Genomic DNA, 24,034 nt, shown 5'->3' with positions numbered 1-24,034 from the left:
CCGTTAACCTCCTTCTGGACTCCTGATAAATTTAAAAAAACGCCTCCGGGCCCGGAGGTTTGGGGGAGACCCAACAGGTTTCCCGAAATGGAAATTTTAGAAGTCTTAAAAATTACCATTTTTCTTGTCAAAAGATTTTTCTTCAGAGTTGGATGTGTGGCCTTTTTTATCAATAATAAATGAATAAGTTGAATAGCAAGATTTTCGCTCATGTACGAAAGATGTGACTGAAAGACATCTCTTGATGGAAATATTATTACAGTACATTTTATTTCATCACTGGAATTCGTACCTCATAAAAGAGGCAACTATCAGAAATCATCTTTAAGCGAGGAAAGCGGTACAGTTAATGTCAAATTTTGTCCTCTCGAAAATATTCTATTTGATCTCCAGAAATTTAACTGGTTACCTTCTACAAAGAGGTTTTAAATGGATATGGTACTAAAGCGTTTTCTGTGAATTTTTGTGTTTGTTGAGTTCGGGGGCTACAGCTATTATCAATCATGCTGTTTGTTAGTCACTCAATCATGTCCAACTGTTTGGGACCCCATGGACTGTAGCCCACCAGCTCCTCTGTCCATACTGGAGCCGGGCGCCATTTCCTCTTTCGGGGGATCATCCCAACCCAGGGATCAAACCCGTGTCTCCTGCATTGCTGGCAGATTCTTTACCAACTGAACCACCAGGGAAGCCCAGGTGGCCCAAATGAGAAAGAACCTGCCTACGAGTGCAGGAGAGGTAAGAGACGTGGGTTCCATTCCTGGGTGGGAAGATCCCATGGAGGGAATGACAACCTACCCCAGTATTCTTGCCTGGAGAATTTCATGGACAGAGGAGCCTGGTGGGCTACAGTCCATGGGGTCTCAAAGAGTCAGACATGACTGAGAGACTAACACAAGCAACTAAGACCCCACATGCCATGCACAGCTTGGCCAAAAAAAAAGAGGTAATGATAAAAGTAAAAGGAACGTTATGTATAGTACAATCCATTTGTGTAAAAGAAAAAAATGAAAACAGGTTGTATATACCTAGGAAATTGCTGAGAAGATTCACTAGACGCTGTTGTCAGAATTTTAGAATATGTATGTGTGCTGCTTTATCTTTAAAAAAATTTACATTTTAAATATTTATTTTTATTTATTTGTCTGTGCTGGGGCTACTTGTATTGTGACATGTGGGATCTTTAGTTGCAACATGTAAACTCTTAGTTGCAGCATTTGGGATCTAGTTCCCTGACCAGGGATTGAACCTGAGTGCCCTGCATTGGGAGCACGGAGTCTTAACCACTCAGCCAACAGGGAAGTCCCAAAGCAAGTTTGCATTTTAACAAACAACTAAATAAATCCCTTGGCTAAGCACACAGTAATATGTAGAGAAGTTAGGATTTGAACTTGGATAATACTGTAAGTAATGAATTTTCCTTATTCTTTTCCATTTGAAAACTGGCTACAGCACCCTGTAGCAGTTCAGCAATGCATATTTTGATAAGAAGGTGCAAAGTGAGGGTCCCTCCTGTGACTGTGCCTTTCTGTATGCTTATTTGGCAAGTTCTGGATACCCAGTCATCCTGGGCACCTGGCACCAAGAAAGCAAGCAGATCAGAGTCCAAGCTTTCCCTACTTGGACAAGTTCTGTAAGCTTGGCTTCATTTTTAGAAAACCAGTTGACACCAAACTCAGAATGACCAATGCAAATTAGTATACATGTTTAAATAAAGGTGAAGTCACTGCCTATGTTATTGAGGTGGACATTAATTTATAGAGCCTGGAAGAGTAGTCACTGACATAATCCTCACGCGAACCTGATGTCCAGCTCCATCTCACACTGCCCTCCCCAGGCTCTGCTTCAACCACATTGGCCTCCCACATCCTCCTGAATCCTGATCTTTACATTCTGTTCCATGGAGAGGGCCAGGACTGGCGATGGGGCATGTGACCTGTCATCTCACAGCGCCTCATCCTTGCTTTAATGTTCTGTTCTCACCATCTTTAAATTCTTAATAGTTTTGAACAAGGGGCTTCACATTTTCATTTTGCACTGGGACTCTCAAGTTATGTTGTTGATGTTGTTTCTTTGAAATACCCACCAACCACCCCTCCTCCTACTCCACGCCAACACCCACTAACCTCCCACTCATCCTTCAGAGCTGCCTAGAACCCTTGCAACAGACAGAGTTAGTTGGAGATATCTTCCCTGTCCCCAGTCTAAGTCAAGTTCTGTTGATACAAAATTTCATGTACTGGTTTCCTTGCCTTTGGAAACAATAGCTTGTCATTCATTTGCCTGCCTTTCCCATCAGACTGTTAGTTCAGGAGAGGAAGCCCTGTGCCCCTGTCTTGCACCTGCCTCTAGCATCACGCCAAGCTCAGAATAAGTCCCTGCTAATGATTGTAGCCATGAAATTAAAAGACACTTACTCCTTGGAAGAAAAGTTATGACCAACCTAGATAGCATATTGAGAAGCATTACTTTGCCAACAAAGGTCTGTCTAGTCAAGCCTATGGTTTTTCCAGTGGTCATGAATGGATGCAAGAGTTGGACTGTGAAGAAAGCTGAGCACCGAAGAATTGATGCTTTTGAAGTGTGGTGTTGGAGAAGACTCTTGAGAGTCCCTTGGACTGCAAGGAGATCCAACCAGTCCATTCTAGAGGTCAGCCCGGGGTGCTCTTTGGAAGGACTGATGCTAAAGCTGAAACTCCAATACTTTGGCCACCTCATGTGAAGAGTTGACTCATTGGAAAAGACTCTGATGCTGGGAGGGATTAGGGGCAGGAGGAGAAGGGGACGACAGAGGATGAGATGGCTGGGTGCCATCACCGACTCGATGGACATGAGTTTGAGTGAACTCCGGGAGTTGGTGATGGACAGGGAGGCCTGGCGTGCTGCGATTCATGGGGTCGCAAAGAGTTGGACACGACTGAGCAACTGAACTGAACTGAATTGAACTGAATACTTTGTGAAATGAATGAATAAAATGAATGGATGATAGGTTTTGGAAATACAAATTAAGCAATATATTCAGTGTTCAATGGCATTTGCCTGAGTTTGCTTGCTTGAAAGAATTCTGTGGACCATGTTTGAAAACCCACCATCTCTGTCATCATGTAAGTTAATGTGACGTATTGCACAATACAAAGTTTTTGAATGTTTTATTAATCAATAATATCTTAGTTTTTGCAAAAATACCCTTCAGAACTGTTATTCCTCTATGACAGTGTTTTATGAGTTAATGTTGATTTTTCACTGGTATAATTGAAAATGAAAATGCTCAACTTGGCAGTATTTATTGGAAATGCAGTACCCAATTTATTAATAAAAATGCAATAAATGAGTAATTATGTTTATGATAATATGCTTTAGATGCTGTTTAGTGTGACATCTTTTTTTGTTAGCCAGGACTAGAGGCATGCAGGATCTTAGTTTCCGGCCAGGGATGGAACCCGCGCCCCCTGCAGTGGAAGTCTTAACCACTGGACCTCCAGGGAAGTCCCTAGTGTGACTTAAAATTGAAGTGCACATCTCCTATGTACTTTCTAGTTATTGGTTGGCTTTTATTTGTCTTGGATATAATTACCATATATGTGAAATGATAAAATGGCAATCCTCTCATATATGGGTTTAAAACTGAAACCAGCATAGTTAAATGACTTATCCATGGCCATGAATTAAGCCAGAGCAGAGGCTAGAGCCTAATTCTCTTATCACAGTCTCCAAAATGTGTCATTTTCAAATTAAAAATATTTTAGGTAAGAAGTTTCGAGGGCATTTGGTGATGGTCAAAACAATCATAGCTTTGGGAATTCCCTGGCGGTCCAGTGGTTAGAACTCCACGCTTCCAGGGCAGGGAGCACTGGGTTGGATCCCTGATGTTCACTTCCCAATGCCACCTCCCACCCCCTGCCAAAGAAAAAGACAGTTACCACTAAAAACAGAACAAGGGCTTCTGTGCTGAACTGTGCTAGGAGCCACCCACCCACACGAGAAGGACAGAGGAAGCATGACGTCCTTTCCTCTCGTCTCATGGAGTCCAGCTGCCCAGTGGAACAGGGGCGTCTCCCAAACTAGAAAGTTGACTTCACTCTAAACAGCTCTGGGCAGAGTTGGAAAGTAGCTGGTTTCCTCTTCTGCTTTCCTTGATCACCCATTCATCCCGCTTTCCTCCCTTCCTTCCCCCTCCCTCCTAGACAAGCTTCCTTAGAGGTGGTTCCTCCCATCCTGGCCCTCAGATGCCACAGCCCTGGCATTGAGCCTAACACATACCAAGTTCAGTTATTTCCTTTATTCCTATTGATGAGAACGCAATTGATTAGTTAAATTTGATTTGCATCTGCAGATACTTTTGGTTATAACTAGCTTCCACTTTCAAAAGAAAAAAAGAGCTGTAGGCAGAGCAACAGAGATGCTCCCTTTGGGCTTTGCACTCTCTTTTTCAGGTCCAGGAAGAGGCAGCGATAAAGATTCCTGGGAAGGCTGTGCTCCTGACACAGGTGGTGGCGATGGGAAAAGAATGGCCGTTAATGCTTGCCCTGGGTTTGTTTAGTAACGGTCTGTACTCTCAGGATATTAAACCACTTTTGTTTTAACTGCAGAAGTTAATATTGACTTCCTTGTTGCAGTTCAGAAACTCTCAAACTCATTTACTCACAGTGAAATGATTGTTTTTAAAATTTGTCTTTACAAAACTTGGAAGTGTCTTAGATGCAACTATGATGACTCAGCAAAACACACAGTCCCGGCCCTATGTCCCCATTCTCTCCTCTTCCTTCTTTTTTCCTAATGCGCCTAGATTTTGCTGTCAACAGATCTGGATTCTGTTGCTTACATACTGTGTGACTTTAAGTGTCTTACTTCTCTCATCCCCAGTTTCCTGAACTGCAAAATGGGGATAATAATAGTACCCTCTGCATGGGTTTGTTGTGTGGGTTAAACTGGTTAGTGAGCTTGTTTGGAAGGAATAATGCTAAAGCTGAAACTCCAGTACTTTGGCCACCTCATGCGAAGAGTTGACTCGTTGGAAAAGACTCTGATGCTGGGAGGGATTGGGGGCAGGAGGAGAAGGGGACGACAGAGGATGAGATGGCTGGATGGCATCACTGACTCGATGGACGTGAGTCTGAGTGAACTCCGGGAGTTGGTGATGGACAGGGAGGCCTGGTGTGCTGCGATTCATGGGGTCACAAAGAGTCGGACACGACTGAGCGACTGAACTGAACTGAACTGAGCTTGTAGGACTTAGCAGAATAAGCACTCAGGAAATATTAGTATAATTCTTCTTGTTTCACTTTTTAGTCAAAATGAGGTTGTCCTTATGTTCCAATAGGCTCCCCTGGTGGCTCAGTTGGTAAAGAATCTGTCTGCAATGTGAGACACCTGGGTTTGATCCCTGGGTCAGGAAGATCCCCTGGAGAAGGGCATGACAACCCACTCTGGTATTCTTGCCTGCAGAATCCCAAGTACGGAGGAGCCTGGCGGGCTACAGTCCGTGGGATCGCAAAGACTCAGACACTGAAGCGACTTCATGTTGCAGTAGCTCAGAGATAGGTCATGTGGCAAGAGAATGTTGCCTGCCCTTCCACTGAACGAGGAATGTTGCCACCATCAAGCCAGCAGCTGCTGTTCCCCACCACTCAGTGGTGCACCCTGAGGGGAATTCAGGATAGGGAACAATAGGAAGCATTCTATGCTCTGGACACTGACCCAAGATAGTTAAGACACATATCTAAGGAATAATTTCAATGAGCTCAGACTGGTTTTTATTTATTTCTGGCTGGGCTGGGTCTTCACTGCTGTGTGGGCTCTTTTCTGGTTGTGCTGTACAGGCTTCTCACTGCGGTGGCTTCTCTTCTTGCAGAGCACGGGCTCTAGATGCTCGGACTCCAGTAGTTGTGGTGCCTGGGCTTAGTTGCTCTGTGCCATGTGAAATCTTCCCGGGCCAGGGATCAAACCCGTGAACCCTGCGTTGGCAGGCAGATTCTCAATCACTGGGCCACCAGGGAAGTCCAAGACCAGATTCATGCATTTTCCCATATATAGAAAAGCACTAAACTCATTAACTTAAGATGTCTGGTACTTGTGATTAGCAGTCATCTCCCCCGCCCCTGCCCCCCCGCCCCAGTAATCTTTTGATGTTTAACTACACTTTTTCCAGCAAAAACTCATATATATCCTTGTTACCAAACTCAAGCCCAGTTGCTTGCCACTCAAAAATCAATACTTGAGAGGCAAATGTTGGGAGAAAGGAAAGTTTTTTTTCATCAAAAAGCCGGCAACCTGGGGAGAAGGCGGACTCATATCCCCCCAAAACCAACTCTGAAGATTCTGCTGAGCCATGAAGGTTTTTAAAGGGGAAAGTGAAGTGAAAGTGAAGGTGTGAGTTGCTCAGCTATGCCAGGCTCTTTGCGACCCAGTGAACTATAGCCTACCAGGTTCCTCTGTCCATGAATTCTCCAGGCAAGAATACTCGAGTGGCTTGCCATTTCCTTCTCCAGGGAATCTTCCCGACTCAGGGATTGAACCTGGGTCTCCTGAACTGCATGAGTCACCAGAGAAACCCTTTTTAAGCCCTTTTAAAGGGGAAGTAATCTTGATCACCGAGGTAGGGGATCAAGTGAAATGATTGTACTCATCTCTCACTGCATGCAAGCTTGTGAACTTACGATCTTTAGATGCTATCTTGTTACCACAATCTTTCTGAGAGATTACTGAAGGGGAAGCTAGGGGAGAGAACTGGTCATCTGTTAATTACTTATTCTTTATTTCTATTTCTTTGATCTACAGAAGGAACCAACAGGTTAGGCAAGTATTGTATGATCAAAAGATTTGAAAAGTGTGTTTAGGCTAGAGATGAGCAGAGCCCAGGGGTGCCTGGCTTAAGGTTAGTTACAGTATAGCTGTCGACTTAAAAAATACTCAAAACCTAAACATTGAGAGTTATGTTTCACTGGGAAGTTTTAGGACTTCAAGCCCTGGTGATAGCATCTCAAGTGACTTTGAGATTATTACTACTCTGAGGAGGTAAGGGGAGGAGTCAGGTTATACAGAAGTTTTACAACAAAGGCCGGTAGTCTGAACATCAAAATATTATTGTCAATTAAAAATATCAGATATCCCAAGTAAAGGAATTTAGCTCTTTCCTATGTAAGGGGAGATGGAAGAGCCAAGGCTCACTGAAATTTCATATACGTCTTAGGTATCGGGGCCAGTATCCTGTGTTTTTTACATTCTGAGCTCCCTTGAGGCTCACTATAGGGAGTGGCTACAGTCTGCTGGCTGATAAATGGCAGGTATTCTCCTTCCTGAGTACCCTGAGGGCTTACCAGCTCATATTTAGTTCAGTTCAGTTCAGTTGCTCAGTCGTGTCCGACTCTTTGTGACCCCTTGTACTGAAGTACACCAGCCTTCCCTGTCCATCTGGAGCTTATTCAAACTCATGTCCATCAAGTCAGTGATACCATCAAACCATCTCATCCTCTGTCATCCCCTTCTCCTCCTGCCTTCAATCTTTCCCAGCATCAGGGTCTTTTCCAATGAGTCAGTTCTTCACATCAGGTGGCTTCGGCATCAGTCCTTCCAATGAATATTCAGGACTGATTTCCTTTAGGATGGACTGGTTGGATCTCCTTGCAGTCCAAGGGACTCTCAAGAGTCTTCTCCAGCACCACAGTTCAAAAGCATCAATTCTTCAGCGCTCAGCTTTCTTTATAGTCCAACTCTCACATCCATACATGACTACTGGAAAAACCACAGCTTTGACTAGCTGGACCTTTGTTGGCAAAGTAATGTCTCTGCTTTTTAATATGCTGTCTAGGTTGGTCATAGTTTTTCTTCCAAGGAGCAAGCACCTTTTAATTTCTTGGCTGAAGTCACCATCTGCAGTGATTTTGCAATTGCCAATGACTGTGACATCCTTGTTTACTGATATGGCAGGAAATACTCCATTTCTCATAGCGTTGCTGAAGTGACAAGAAAAGGGCTTCCTATGGAGGGCAGTTCCCTGCAAAAAGCTGCTTGCAAATCCCCCCTGTCAGATATCATTCTGTTTCTATGGAATTAGGGAGGAAAGTCAGTCTTCTGTAATTTCTTCATGCTGAGAAAAGGCATTGAGGTCTTAGATAGAGTGAATGATACAGACATAGATTTGAAGCATCTCTTTGCTGACCTTTGTTTTAGCTGCCTGCTTGCTTACATATATGGGCAGAACAAGCTATAATTATTTTGATGCTCACAAAGATATAGATTATCATGAGCAACAATGGTAATCTCATTCTCTTAAGCCCAGTACTTGGAATTGTGCTAGCCATAGACTCAGTTCTGCTTAATATGGAGCAGTTTATGTCATGGAAGCAGTCTGGTTATCATGCAGTTGGTTTTTTCTCTGTGGTGGCAGTTATAGGATCTGTAAAACAACTCAGGAATGAGTGTCAGACACGGAGTCTGTGACTCTATCATCTTAATCATTAGCTGCTTGAGCCTGCGTTTTTGTGAGTCAAGGAAGGATGGGAGTCTTCAGCTTTTCTATAAATAAGAGGTAGGGGACATGGAGGACCTTTGTACTTTGGTGGGGGAGGAGCACAGGGGTCTGTTTGGTTCTATGCTGGCCCCTCCCTTACCTCTTTGGAGCTATTCTTTGGATCTATCTATCTGGGCCGTCTCCCAGGCTATATAGTCCTCAGCAAGGTCTCCCAATAAAACTTAACTCACAACTTTTTGGTTGTGCATTTTTCTTCAGTTGGCAGTCAACTACTGTGAAGCTAACGTGGGAATATGAAACTCTCAAAAGTAACGTGAACAAGATAAAAACACATGATGGTCACCTACCATACATGTTGGCGGATGGAAAGAGTGGAGAACAGTATGGATCCCAGAGTCAGCCTGGGTCCAGCACACGGGTATACCTTTTCCCACTGTATGAGTTAAATGAGGTTAAAGTGAACCTCAAAGCTGGCCTTGAAAATAAACAGCAAAATGGGGTTCAACAGGTGCTTTTCCAGTCACAATAAACGTATTAAGCCTTCATCTTGTGCCCAGCACTGGGCACTGTTACGGGCACTGAGGATACAAGTCCCTGCTCCCTTAGAACTACAACCTGCAGAGGGAGGAAAGAAATGAAAAACTACAGAGAAGGATACAAGTCAGGTGCTTTAGCAAGTCCTTGAAGGGAAATCAAGCCAGACAAGGGTATACAGAGAGGAGAGGTTATTTTATAGAAGAAGGCTTTCCTTTGGTGTTAGGATAAGTGAAGTGCGTGAAGTCGCTCAGTCGTATCCGACTCTTTGCAACCCCATGGACTGTAGCCTACCAGGCTCCTCTGTCCATGGGATTTTCCAGGCAATAATACTGGAGTAGATTGCCATTTCCTGCTCTTGGTGTTAGGATAGCTGACAATATGTATATAAATGTTTGGGTTTTTTATTTGTTTTGGCTGGTAGGCTAATTGGTTGGTTTTAATTCTTGTTTCATTGTGACTATGTCATTTCTCTCTTGACACTGTTTGGAAGACACAATCCATGTATAATAAAAGGAATAGTGTCCAGAATTGAAGATTTAATAGGAATCTGATTCCTAGGATCTGAACAGGCAGGAAGGAGTGGGAGGTAAAGGTGGGAAGATACTGGAGGTTGGTGAAGCTGCACAGATAGAAGGGAGGCACCAGCAACCAGGGTTGGGTCACAGCAGAGACTCTTTGCTCTGGATCCTGTAGAAGACTGTTGGCTCAGTTTGGGTAGCCCTGTTTCCCAAATCACTGCAGATGGTGATGGCAGCCATGAAATTAAAAGATGCTTGCTCCTTGGAAGCAAAGTCATGAACAACCTAGACAGCATATTAAAAAGAAGAGATATTACTTGGCCAACAAAAGTCCAGCTAGTCAAAGCTATGGGTTTTCCAGTAGTCACATGTGACTACTGGATGTGAAAGTTGGACTATAAAGAAAGCTGAGTGCCAAAGAATTGATGCTTTTGAACTTGGTGTTGGAGAAGACTCTTGAGAGTCCCTTGGACAGCAAGGAGATCCAACCAGTCCATCCTGAAGGAATTCAGTCCTGAATATTCCTTGGAAGGACTGATGCTGAAGCTGAAACTCCAATACTTTGGCCACCTGATGTGAAGAACTGACTCATTGGAAAAGACCCTGATGCTGGGAAAGATTGAAGGCAGGAGAAGGGGACGACAGAGAATGAGATGGTTGGATGGTTTCACCGACTCAATGGACATGAGTTTGAGTAAGCTCCGGGAGCTGGTGATAGAAGGGAAGCCTGGTGTGCTGCGGTCCATGGGGTCACAAAGAGTTGGACATGACGGAGCAACTGAACTGAACTGACTCCCAGAAGGATGGTTTGGACAGGAGATTGAAGGCAGGGTAGTGATGGTAAGGTTGGCCAACTAGTTGGCTTCCCAAATGAGTTCCCAACCTCCAGGATCACAGTGTCCCCTAAAACTTTATCCTAGGATGTCGCTTGATTTTCTGACCTGTTATGGACAGACTCGGATGTGAATGCTCAGACATGTATTTATGCTCAGTGACCGGGCACAAAGTTGACAGCAGTGGGAGTAGGAATAGTTGGGTGGTGGGACTTTCTTGGTGGTCCAGTGGCTAAGACTCCAAGCTCCCAATGCAGGGGGGCATTCCCTGGTCAGGGAACTAGATCCCACAAATGCCACAACTGAGAGTTCACGTGCCGTAACTGAAGATCCTGCGTGCTGTGATGAAGATGTGAAGATCCACAGCTGAGACCTGGCGTGGTCAAACAAATAAACAAATAACTTTTTTAAAAAAAGAAAGAAACAGTTGTGTGGCAAAGGACATTTTGCTGGTTCATGTGTCATTGCTCAAGTCGAAGACTATGCAGTTACTTTTAAAGACTGAGTCCCACATAACATGCTAGCACACACACACACTTCTATATTCCTTCCTTGTGAAAGGCAAGTCTAGTGACAGTGGTTGTGAGGCACAAGTGCAAGACATTTGCCACTACTGCTCTGATCTGGAGTTGGGTACTGTGAACTACAGCCTCTGTCCCTTAGAGTTCTGTCCTCTCTAAGGACACGTTTTGATCAGGAAGACTGCCTGCTGCTGAGGGCTGAATGGTAAGCAGATGACCCTGGGCTTGGACAGTCCTTGGATTGAAATTTATTTCTGCTGCTCACTAGATGTGTGAATTTGAGCAGATTATATAACCTTGATTCTGAATTTTCTCGTTTATACTGATACTGCCCTGAGACTTACTTAGAAGATTCTGTGAAATGGTTATAAATAACTATGCACTTGGTGAGTTTCATTCCTAGGTGTAAGTTTCTTATCGCAGTTCTCAGATCTACAACAAATTTCCTAAAATGCTGGCCCACAATGATTATAGCTATTTTATAGTTCACAACTAGTACCTTTTTTTTTTTAAATCCTCTGGGATTTCTGTCTCCTTTCCCCTCCTAGTCATTCATCTCTTTCTTCAACATCTTTTTTCTTCATCCTCACTGTGTTTCATTTAGTCACGTGATATAGTGAATCTCTTCCCTAATGCGTCTAGCATCTTTACCCTAGTTTCTCAAAATTTTCACAGGCACCTCAGCAATTTTTCTGCTTATTCAGATCATTAAAGCTTCGATTAAGTCAGGAAATGTCAAAGTGCAAAATATTCTATAAGTAAATAAATGCACAGAAACTCACAATTCTTATAAAGATAAGCTCTGCATTAATTTCAAAATAAATAACCAGTTTAATGCTATACTTTGTAGAAATGGAGGTGTTCCAAACTTAATTATTTTTAAATATTAAATAAAGAACTGTTGAGAAACACATGTAGTTCTCATAAACTCGCTATCTGCCTGTTACCCGTCCATGTCAACATCTATAAAGTAATGATGTGGTTTTCAGGGGACAGTTGTCAGGTCATTGACTAGAGTAATGCTCATAAGAGACCTGACCAAGTGCGTGGCACACAGTAGGTGTTCAAGAAGCAGTGGCTCTTTTTAGAGCTAGATTGGTCTGTTAGCTGCTTTTTATTTCATTCACAAATCATTCATTGAGAGCTTTGTCCAAAGAGCTATGGTAGATAAGCTCAAAGTCATGAAAAGAGGCATTTGGTGCTCCCCTAGAATTTGAAATACCACAAGGATACATCACAAGAAATACTCCAAATGCTACCATACTCTGAGGCCCTAATACAGTCCCGACTGTCTATTCGATCTTACTTGACAAAAGTCCTTTACTCCTTCCTAGAAAGAAAACTTGCATGCGATTGCCATGGGAACTACTAGGAGAAATGCTTGTGTTTTAGAGAACCTGTGGTTTCAGAAGTAGAAAGAGGGGAGAAGTTGTGAAAAGCAGAACAATTTAGGGGAGTCAGTCAAAAACACACTGCTCTGACCTCAAACCCCAACACACTCACACCAGGCTGGTGTGCTCTGCAATCGCCTCCTGCCTTAGTTGTCTCCCTCTGGGACAATGAGACTAACTCAGCATATTTTTTGAAAATGTAATTTTTTGGAGAGGGGATTTGGAGAAGGCGATGGCAACCCACTCCAGTGTTCTTGCCTGGAGAATCCCATGGATGGAGGAGCCTGGTGGGCTGTAGTCCATGGGGTTGAGAAGAGTCAGACACGACTGAGGGACTTCCCTTTCACTTTTCACTTTCATGCATCGGAGAAGGAAATGGCAACCCACTCCAGTGTTCTTGTCTGGAGAATCCCAGGGACGGGGAAGCCTGGTGGGCTGCCCTCTGTGGGGTCGCACAGAGTCGGACATGACTGAAGCAACTTAGTAGCAGCAGCAGCAGGAGAGGGGATTAAGGAATTATTGGTAACTTGTGTAAAACCAACCTGACACATATTCAGTAGATAGAATTCATTTAAATGAAGGGGAAGTGAATACTTTTGTAACGCAGATACTAACTGTATTAGAAATCAGATACCTGTACTCTGAGTAGGACTAGATCACCTCAAACAGGGATCCAAGTTCTTTCTCAATAATTTACAGGCCCAAGATCAAAAGGAAAATGTTCAAAAATGATTAAGGGGCTTCTCTGGCGGTCCAGTGGTTGAGAATCTGCCTTGCCATGTAGATCTGTTAGTCCGTCAGTCATGTCCAACTCTGCAGTCCCATGGACTGTAGCCCACCAGACTCCTCTGTCCATGGAATTCCCCAGGCAAGAATGCTGGAGTGGGTAGGTTCAATCCCTGGTCCAGGAAGATCCCACATGCTGCATAGCCCTGTGCACCACAGCTACTGAGCCAGCACTCTAGAGCCTGAGAGCCACAACTATTGAGCCCACGCGCTGCAGCTCTGAAGCTCGAGTGCCTAGACCCTGTGCTCTGGGAAAAAGGAGCCACAGCAATGAGAAAACTATGCACTGCAATGAAGAGTAACTAGCTCCCACTTTTTGCAACTAGAGAAAGCCCTTGTGTAGCAACAAAGACCCAGCACAGGCAAAACTAGAATAAAATAAGTCGATCTTTTAAAAAAGTGATTAAAAATTTCAAAAGAATGAAATTAGACCTTTATTTTATATCATATATAAAAATTAACTCAAAATGGAGTATAAAGACTTAAATGTAAGACCTGAAACCATAAAACTTCTAGAAGAAAACAGAGGGGGAAAAAACTCCTTGACATTTCTTAGCAGTGATTTTTTTTTTTTTTTTTTGATATGACATCAAAAGCATAAGCAGCATAAAGAACAGGGATTATATCAAACGAAAAGCTCTGTACAGCAAAGGAAATGATCAACAAAATTACAAAATAAAAAGGCAGCTTATGGAATGGGAGAGGGTATTTGCAAGCTATATATATCTGATAAGGAGTAACACCCAGAATATATAAGGAGCTCATGTAACACAATTGCAAAAAAACCCCAAATAACCAGATTTTAAAATGGATGGGGATGTAGATAGACATTTTTCCAAAGAACACATTCAAATGGTCAACAGGTATACGAAAAGATATTCAACATTGGTCACCATCAGGGAAATTCAAATCAAAACCACAATGAGATGTCACCACACACTGTTCAGGGCAGCTATTATAAAAAAAATAAGAGATAACAATCCTTGGTGAAGGTGTGAAGAAATGGAACTCTTGTACACTGTCGATGAGAACAAATTAGTTCATTGTGAAACTTTTTGAATATGGAAGCTCTTCAAAAAATTAAAATTTTTTGGGCCACGATCCCAGCCCCACTTCTGAATATATATTCAAAGAAAATTAAATCATGACCTCAAAGAAATACCTGCACTTCCACGTTCATTGTGGCATTTTGAAATAGCCAAGATATGAAAACAAGCTAAAAGTTCTTTGACAGGTGAAATGTTATCTGATGGCATATTGGTGGTGGTGGTTTAGTTGCTAAGTTGTGTCCGACTCTTGCAACGCCATGGACTGTAGCCCGCCAGGCTCCTCTGTCCACAGGATTCTCCAGGCAAGCATACCGAAGTGGGTTGCCATTACCTTCTCCAGATAGCATATTATTCAACCATAAAAAGAAGGAAACCCCGACATTTGCAACGGTGCAGATGAACTTGGAAGATACTGTAAGATGTTACAGAAAAACCTGAATGAATACTATGTAAAATCCAATACTATGTAAAATATGTCAGATACAGAAAGACAAATATTGTGTGATCTCACCACATGTGGGATCTAACAAAGCTGAGCTCATAGAATGGTAGAGAGTAGAATGGTGGCTGCCGGGGGCTGAGGAGACAGCAGGGTGAAGAATTGGGAACTGTTTTAGTTATAAGATGAATATGTTCTGGTGGTCTAATGTACAGCATGGTGACTATAGTTAATGATACTGTTTTGTTTATTTGAAATTTGCTAATAGAGTAGATCATAAGTATTCTGATTACACACACAAAAATGGCAACTATGTGGGGTCATGTGTTAATTAACTTACAGTGTTAATACACAATGTGTACATATACTAAATCATTATGTTGTACATCCTAAATGTAAATAATTTCTATTTGTCAATTACACCTCAGACTGCAAGGAGATCCAACCAGTCCATTCTGAAGGAGATCAGCCCTGGGATTTCTTTGGAAGGAATGATGCTAAAGCTGAAACTCCAGTACTTTGGCCACCTCATGCGAAGAGTTGACTCATTGGAAAAGACTCTGATTCTGGGAGGGATTGGGGGCAGGAGGAGAAGGGGACGCCAGAGGATGAGATGGCTGGATGGCATCAACAACTCGATGGACATGAGTCTGGGTGAACTCCGGGAGTTGGTGATGGACAGGGAGGCCTGGCATGCTGCGATTCATGGGGTTGCAAAGAGTCGGACACGACTGAGCGACTGAACAGAACTGAAAGCTGGATAATATTTTTAATTTAAAAATAAAGCTGAAAAGAGAGTAGATATCTCAAAAAAGCACAGGGTGAATAATGTCAGAAAATTCAGGACAGATTTAAAAGATAAATGGGATGTGATCAAAAAGAGAGTAGAGAACATGGAGAGCAATTGATATTAGAAGTGAAAATCACAAGCATGGTCCAAGTTGATAAAGCCATCAATCCACAGATTCAAGTAACTCAGCATCCCCTGAGCAAAGTAAATACACTGGAAACAGTGATGAGCTACATTATGGTCTAAAACCCAAAGATAACAAGAAAGACTTTAGAGACTACAGAGGGCAAGTAAGCAAGAAAATGGCTGATAGCTAAGTTCTCAATATAAACAAGATAGGTATCAGTGGAGTGCCATTTTTAGGGTGGTAAAGAAAGCTTCTGTTTAAACAGAATTCAGTACCCAGCAGCAATACTTATAATAATTCCATTTTAACTATTTTTACTTGTACGATTCAGTGTCATCAATTACATTCACAATGCTGTACCACAATCACCTCTGTTTAAAAAACTCTTTCATAAGCCCAGATAGAAATTTTGTACCCATTAAGCAATCTCTCCACATTTTCCTCTCCCTTCAGTCCCTTGTAAATGCTTATCTACTTTCTGTCTCTATAAATTTGGCTCTTCTAGATATTTTATATAAGTGCAGTTATACAATATTTGTCCTTTTGTGATTGGCTTGTTTTACTCATCATAATATTTTAAAGGTCTTCCTAGGTTATAGTATGTATCAGAATTTCATTCTTTTGTATGGTTGGATAACATTTTATTGTATGTATATACCACCGTATCATTCCACTTTATATTTAGAATATACAATGGATGCAGTTGCAGAACAATAAATAGAGTTCTACAAGGATTTTTTTTTTTGGCTTTTAAAAACACGAACTGTGTCAGCATGCAAAACAATGCATATAATATGTATGCACATTTTAAATTAAAATATTTTAAAAACTTTAAGAGTTATGGAAATGGAGGATGATGGTGGTGGTTGTACAACGTAAATGCATTTAATAGCACTGAACTGTACAATTAAAAATGGTTAAGACAGAGACTTCCCTGGTGGTTCAGTGGTTAAAACTCCATGCTCCCAATCCAGGGGGCCTGGGTTAGGTCAGGGAACTAAGATCCCACATGTAGCAATGAAAATCCCACACGTAGCAACACAGATCCCCAGTGCTGCAACCAAGACCTGGTGCAGCCAAATAAAGAAATATTTAAAAAATGGTTAAGAGAGCTAATCCTATGTTTTGTGTATTTTACCACAATTAAAAAAAAGAAAATTAAAAAATGTTTAAAAGTTGGCACCATGCAGCTTAAGAACAGAGGGTTTGCAGCTCCTCTGAAGCTACATGCTTCATCCCAAGTATGTCCTCTGCTTTCTGTTTCTGGGGTGATCACTCTCCTCAATTTTGTAAACACGGGTGTACTTTTTCTGTCTTACCCTATGTAGATATCTCTAAGCAATATATTGTTTAGTTTTGCCTGATTTTTATATTTTAAATGAGTGAAATACATGTTTTCTAATGTGACTTTGTTTTTTAACATGTTTTGGAGATTCGGTCATAGCTATACCTTATTCATTTTCACGACTATGTGGTATTCCATGGAATATCCACCACAATGTACTTGTTAACTCTACTGTGAATGGATGAGGTTTGTCTCTAGTTTTTGCGATAATAAGCAGTACTATTTTGAAGTTGTATATGTATATGCTTAGGCCTGGTACTATTGGGTCACAGAATATTCATATTTCAATTTTACCAGAAACTATCAATTTTTCCCCCAAAGAATTAAGAGTTCTTATTGTTTCTGACACTTAGTATTGTCCAGTTACTTGATTTTTGTCAGTCTGATAGGTATAATACAGTATCAGTTCAGTCACTCGTTCAGGTCCGACTCTGCAACCCCATGGACTGCAGCACGCCAGGCTTCCCTGTCCATCATCAACTCCCAGAGCTTGCTCAAACTCATGTCCATTGAGTCAGTGATGCCATCCAGCCATCTCATCCTCTGTCGTCCCCTTCTCCTCCTGCCCTCAATCTTTCCCAGCATCAGGGTCTTTTCCAAGAGTCAGTTCTTCACATCAGGTGGTCAGAGTATTGGAGTTTCAGCTTCAGCATCAGTCCTTCCAATGAATACTCAGGACTGATTTCCTTTAGGATATAACATAATATATCACCATGCTTTTAATTTTTTCCTAGTTCCAATCAGGATAAACATTTTTGTTTTGTTTTGTTTTGGGGCCATTCATATTTTCTTTTCTGCGAAATTCTTGTTTATATCTTTTGCCCATTTTTCTGCTTGGATATTTGCTTTTTTCTGACTGATTCAAAGGAGAATTTTTTTATTCTGGGAATCATCTCTTTGTGAACCACACACGTTACAGATATCTTCCCAAGGTGGGCTTGTCTCTCTCTATCATACCTATGGATAAATAAAATTTCTTAATTTTAATGTGCTTCAATTACTGTTTTATTCACTTACAGCTTATGATTTTTGTGTCTTGTTTGAGGAATTCTTTCTTATTCTGAGGTCATAATTTGTATGACCTCAGTTTTAAAGTTTTGCCTTTCACATTTATATCTGCCAGGGTAGCCTATGGTCTGCTCTAATAACAAATAAGCACCAATATTTTAGGCATTTACCACAATAAAACTTTATATATTGCTCACACAAAACCCAGTGTGAAGCTTCTAACTGAGCAGCTCTCTAAGGCTTATCTGCTCAAAGTGTGACTCAGGAACCCAGACTGCTTTTACATCGGCAACTAAAAAGATGCGCAACATGAGAGTCGTGAGTTGAGTTTTATTTGGGGTAAAACGAGGGCTGCAGCCCAGGAGACAGCACCTCAGAGAGCGCTGAGAGACTGCTCCAAAGAGGCAGTGGGAGAAGGTCAATATAGAAGATTTTGGTGAAAAAGGAGTTCAGTGCAATCAAGCACGGACTTTACAAAACGTTTTCTGCTAGTCATGAGGAGCTGATGTCACCATGAAGGGATTTAGCTCCTTTCTAGATGTGAAGAGATTCAAGGATTGGGATCATGAAATCAGTTCCTGAAAATATCTATCTAAAAACCCACCTAGAGCCAGACATCCTGGAACATGAAGTCAAGTGGGCCTTAGAAAGCATCACTACAAACAAGCTAGTGGAGGTGATGGAATTCCATTTGAGCTATTTCAAATATTAAAAGATGATGTTGCTAAAGTGCTGCACTCAGTATGCCAGCAAATCTGGAAAAGGTCAGTCTTTATTCCAGTCCCAAAGAAAGGCAATGCCAAGAATGTTCAAACTACTGCACAATTACACTCATCTCACACGCCAGAAAAGTAATGCTCAAAATTCTCCAAGTCAGGCTTCAACAGCACGTGACCTGTGAATTTCCAGATGTTCAAGCTGGATTTAGAAAAGGCAGAGGAACCACATATCAAATTGAAACATCTGCTTAATCATAGAAAAAGCAAGAGAGTTCCAGAAAAATGTCTACTTCTGCTTTATTGACTACGCTAAAGCCTTTGATTATGTGGATCACAAAAATCTGTGGAAAATTCTTAAAGAGATGGGAATACCAGAACACCTTACCTGCCTCCTGAGAAATCTGTAGGCAGGTCAAGAAGCACAGTAAGAACTGGACATGGAACAACAGACTGGTTCCAAATTGGGAAAGGAGTATGTCAAGGCTGCACCCTGCTTATTTAACTTATATGCAGAGTACATCATGCAAAATGCCAGACTGGATGAAGCACAAGCTGGAATCAAGATTGCCCAGCTTCAAGACCAAAGAAAGAGCACAGAGTCAGCAACAGAGACGTCAGTGGTCTAATGGATGGGGGATCTTAGGTGTTTGAAGTAAAGTCCTGGAGTGACATCCCAATGTGTGCAGCTCACAGCAGGCAGGACATGGCTGCGAGCAGTCTTTGAAGAGGGGTGGGAATGGGAGGAGGGGAAGTTACCAGTTACAGGGGAAATAGACATCAAGTTGGCTCATTAGTGGCTTCCCCGGTGGCTCAGATGGTAAAGAATCTGCCTATAATGCAGGAGACCCGGGTTGGATCCTTGGGTTGGGAAGATCCCCAGGAGAAGGAAATGGCAATCCACTCTAGTGTTTCTTGCCTGGAGAATTCCATGAACAGAGAAGCCTGGCCGGCTACAGTCCACGGAGTCACAAAGAGTCAGACACAACTGAGAGTCTGACACACTGGCTCATTATTTACCAGGGAAACCAGCCCCTTATCCCCCCTCTCACCTTCGATAAGCTATCATAGTGGAGATATTCTGATCCAAAGCTAGAACAATCATTAGCTGGGGCCTGGAGCAAGTTTGTAAGAAGTTTAGTCATGTGAGTAGGCTGTAAGTGAAGCAGGCACCGGTCGAGCAGGGGGATGAACAGAAAACAAGAAAACAGCTCTCCATAGTGGCTTGACCATACAAGGAGGCAAGTGGGACAGTGGAACACAGTTGGAACAACTGTAAAGGAACCCGATTGAAAAGGCTGTTTAATCCCTAAAGATATTCTCATGTGTAGGTGATTATTAACAGCATTTTTGCAAACACTGTACTGGGCTTTGCCAGTGCAGAAGCCGAAGAGGATGTTTTGTTTAGATTAACATACGAAGGCAATTGGGTCCAAAAATGTAGCTGTCCCAGTTTTCAGATCATCCAAATGTTCTGTTGCCATGACAATTCCAAGTTTAAATTTCGGAAAGAAAATAAATGTTTGGTAATAATTCAAATCATCCACTTCCGATTACATCAAAACAACGTGTTGGTGTGGTTGCTGCCAGCTACCATTTTTCACTTGATTTTAAGATTATTTCGTAGGATTGGTGGTTTCATTCGCTTTATAGTTCAAAAAGGGAGATTGGTGGGTGTTTAGACAGAAACTTTAGGATGTTTTTCTTTATTTTTCCCAATAAGAGTCACATAGCCAAGATTATACCCTTGGAATAATGTTTCACAATTGCATTTCATGCCACAATTATGAAATATTTTGGAGAGTTTGAGTAACTGCTACATCTGTTGAAGATAAGTGACTCAGTAACCTAGGGCATATGCAGAAATGGAGAAATGAAAATAAAGAGACAGAAAAATCTCTAGATGATGGATTTACCACACTGAGCAGAAAAGGAAGCCAAGAGAAAGAGACATTTGTTTTTTTTTCTTTGGAAAATGATGAATAGTTATAGAGTAGCTCAGTTTTAGGCCAATACTGTTTTGGCTGCTTATCTGTCTTCATAATCTGATGAAAGACATAAACATGCCTTTTTATTAGTTTTCTGTGTGTAGAGTTCCAATAAAGTGTCCAAATCACAAATTTCAACTCACAGGCCGCCAGTGAAATGACTGTCTCTTACTGCAGACACTTGATAGGATTACCCCAATACCAGGCCTACAGCCAGGAAGAACTGATGTAGGTGCTACAATGGGACAAATAGGACTTTTCTTACATACCTGCCATGGAGCCTGGTGGAAGGCAGACACTCAATAAGGCTTTGCTGAACCACTGAATGCATATATAAATGAGTGCATGAAAAGGTAAGCTAGGATCCCATGAACATATATTTAGATAATAAGGTCTACTACAGAGGCTGTAAATTGAATAAAAATTTTATTCAGAGAAACACTTTGAGTAAAGTGGAGTGAACTAAGCTTCACTTACCTCATCAGGTTAGAAAATCCGATTTATTGAAAATTCTGTAGTTTCCATCTTTCAACTGGTATCATAACTTCTGTTGTGAGTAGTCGGAGACAATGTATTCTAGCACCTCTATCTCTCATAAACCATGAGAAAAATTGTATGAAGAGTCCCCCACATCTAGGACTTCCTCGGTGGTCAGGGGTTAAGACTCCACGCTCCCAGTACAGAGGGCCTGAGTTCAATCCCCGGTCAGGGAACTAGATCCCACATGCTGCAACTAAAGCTCCTACCTAATGCAAATAAAGATCCCATGTGCAACCAAGACCCGACGCAGACAAACAAATAAATAAATATTATTACAAAAATAGAGTCTCCTTATATGTCTGCCAGGTTGAAGTAGGTGCTTCCTGTCTCCACACTCTGGGAACCCACATGAAGGCAGGAAGAGAGGCAAGGCTCAGAACAGCAGGTGTATATTGGTTTTTAGAAACTCAACTCTGAAGGCACAGTGAACATGGTTAGAGAGGGTAGAAAAGAAAATAAGAGAGACAAGACCAATTGGTTGTTGTTGTTCAGTAGCTAAGTCACGTCTGACTCTGCGACCTTATGGACAGCAGCACGCCAGGCGTTCCTGTCCTTCATCATCTCCCGGAGTTTGCTCCATGTCCATTGAGTCGGTGATGCCATCCAACCATCTCCTCCTCTGTCGTCCCCCTCTCCTCCTGTCTTCAATCTTTCCCAGCATCAGGATCTTTTCCAATGAGTTGGCTCTTCACATCAAGTGGCCGAAGTATTGGAGCTTCAGCTTTAGCGTTAGTCCTTTCAGTGAATATTCAGATCACACTGGGAGAATCAGGAAACAGTCCCAGTGAGAGACAATAAACACCTGCATCAGGATGGGAGCCAGTCGGACAGAGGGAAGGGACATTTGAGATGGTAGAACTTGGTGACTGATTGGTTCTATGGAGTGAGATGGAGGGACGGTCAAGGATGAAGCCCAGTTTCCTGGTGTGGGTGATTAGGTGGGCTCCCCGATATAGATGAGGCAGGCAGTGAAAAGCATGAGGGAGGTGGGTGGGGAAATTGGGGCAGAGCTCGCAGGCAACTGAATTAAGTCAACTACTATGACTCATGGTCTCTAAATCTCACCAAGGATTTGCTGATGAACTTGCAATTTGTTCATAAGGAAAAAAAAATTTGTCGTTTATAAATATAACTGCGTCAAATGTTTGTCTTTTTAAAAAAGTGCTTTGCAACACCTAGCTCCCTGACCTGTTTCTGGGATACCCCCCACCATAGATTGTTTTGGCGGGGCGCAGAGCACTGCTTCTCACTGTAGCAGTGAACCTGAGTTCCCTCCTTCCCCGCACTCTGGCTGCCAGGACTCTGGTACACGGCCTGGGTTCAACCAGTTGGATGCCATGATGGTCAATTGTACACGTCAGCTTGGTTAGGGGCCTCCCTGGTGGCTCAGCAGTAAAGAATCCACTTGCCAAAGCAGGAGACGGGGGTTTGATCCCTGGGTCAGGAAGATCCCCTGGAGAAGGACACGGAAACCCACTCCAATATTCTTGCCTGGGGAATTCCATGGACAGAGGAGCCTGGTGGGCTATAGTTCATGGGGTTGCCAAGAGTTGGAGAAGACTTAGCAATTAAACCACAACAACTTGGCTAGGCCACAGTACCCAGATATTTGGTTAAACACTAGTCTAGATGTTGCTGTGAAGGTATTTTTAGGTTAGATTAACATTTAAATCAGCAGACTTCGTGTACAGCAGATTAATCTCCATAATGTTGATGGGCCTCATGTAATCAGTTGAAAGCCTTGAGAGGAAAAAAAAAATATTGATGTCCCTCTGAAGCAGAGAGAATTCTGTTGGCTGCAATGTCAAGATTTCCCTGGGTTTCCAGGCTGCCTACCTGCCCTCCAAATTGAAGAAAGCCAAAGTCAGTTTCTATTGCTTGCAATAATGAGCCTTGCCTAATATAGTAATACATCTCCGTTGTTCCCAAACTCAAACACCAGAAAAGAAGAGAGAAATGGAAGAAATTCAAAAATACCCTGATGCAACTAATTTAAACATTCTTTCATTTTCCTTCTAGATTTTTCTATACATGTTTTACACAGTTGCATCTATTTGTGTGTGGTGTTTTAGCCTGTTTGTTCCCTTAACATTCTATTATAAAACATTTTGACATGTCATTAAATGATATCTTAACAATATTAATATTAACGATATTAACAACATTAACAATATTCTTTGTGCTATTTCAGTCCTCTTGATGTATGCTTTCTGTTCCTTATGCTCCCCTATGTTCTTTGTTTGCAACTCTTGTCATCTGGGACCTATGCTGTATTTTATTTGCTTTCATATCTTAAAGTGATTTGGAAGTAGACAACCCATTTAAAGCTGTTTGAGGTTATAGGTTTAAGAGCCACATGGTTAAAATAAATTTCTATGGCTATTAAAGTTAAGAACAACATTTGCTATTATGTACAGATCTCCTTTCTTCAGCCCCCCCTCCTTGTTTTTTTGTGTTATAGTATAACATATGTTAAGCATTTGCTCATTTTTTAAGAATTTTTAAAGAATTGTTTTTTGCTTAGTCAATTTTGAAACCATATCCCCCACCAGCTCCAAAAAACTAAGTGTACATTCAATTAGTTTCAAGCGTTTCCCAGATGGTGCTAGTGGTAAAGAACCAGCCTACCAATGCAGGAGACATAAGATATGTGGGTTCCATCCTTGGGTTTGGAAGATCCCCTGGAGGAGGAAGTGGCAACCCATTCCAGTATTCTTGCCTGGAGAATCCCATGGACAGAGGAGCCTGGGGGGCTACTTTAGGGTTCATAGGGTCACAAAGCCGGACACGACTGAAGCAACTTAGCACACATGCACACCTTAGTTTCCATACTTACTGCACGGTGTTCTTAGTCTTTGAATGACATTTACAGGAAGCTATACGATGGTGTGTTTTCTGAGCCCTTGCCTTGAGAACATCTTTGTCATTTTCACAGATGAATGGCAAAGCTGGCTTTCTCAGAGAGGTGTTCTCAAG

This window comes from Bos grunniens, chromosome 9 (genome assembly GCF_055505025.1).
Source record: "Bos grunniens cultivar Pamir isolate PY7600 chromosome 9, Bosgru_T2T1.0, whole genome shotgun sequence".
Lineage (NCBI taxonomy): Eukaryota > Metazoa > Chordata > Mammalia > Artiodactyla > Bovidae > Bos > Bos grunniens.
The sequence above is the reverse complement of the archived record's forward strand: the minus strand, read 5'-3'. Positions refer to the sequence as shown.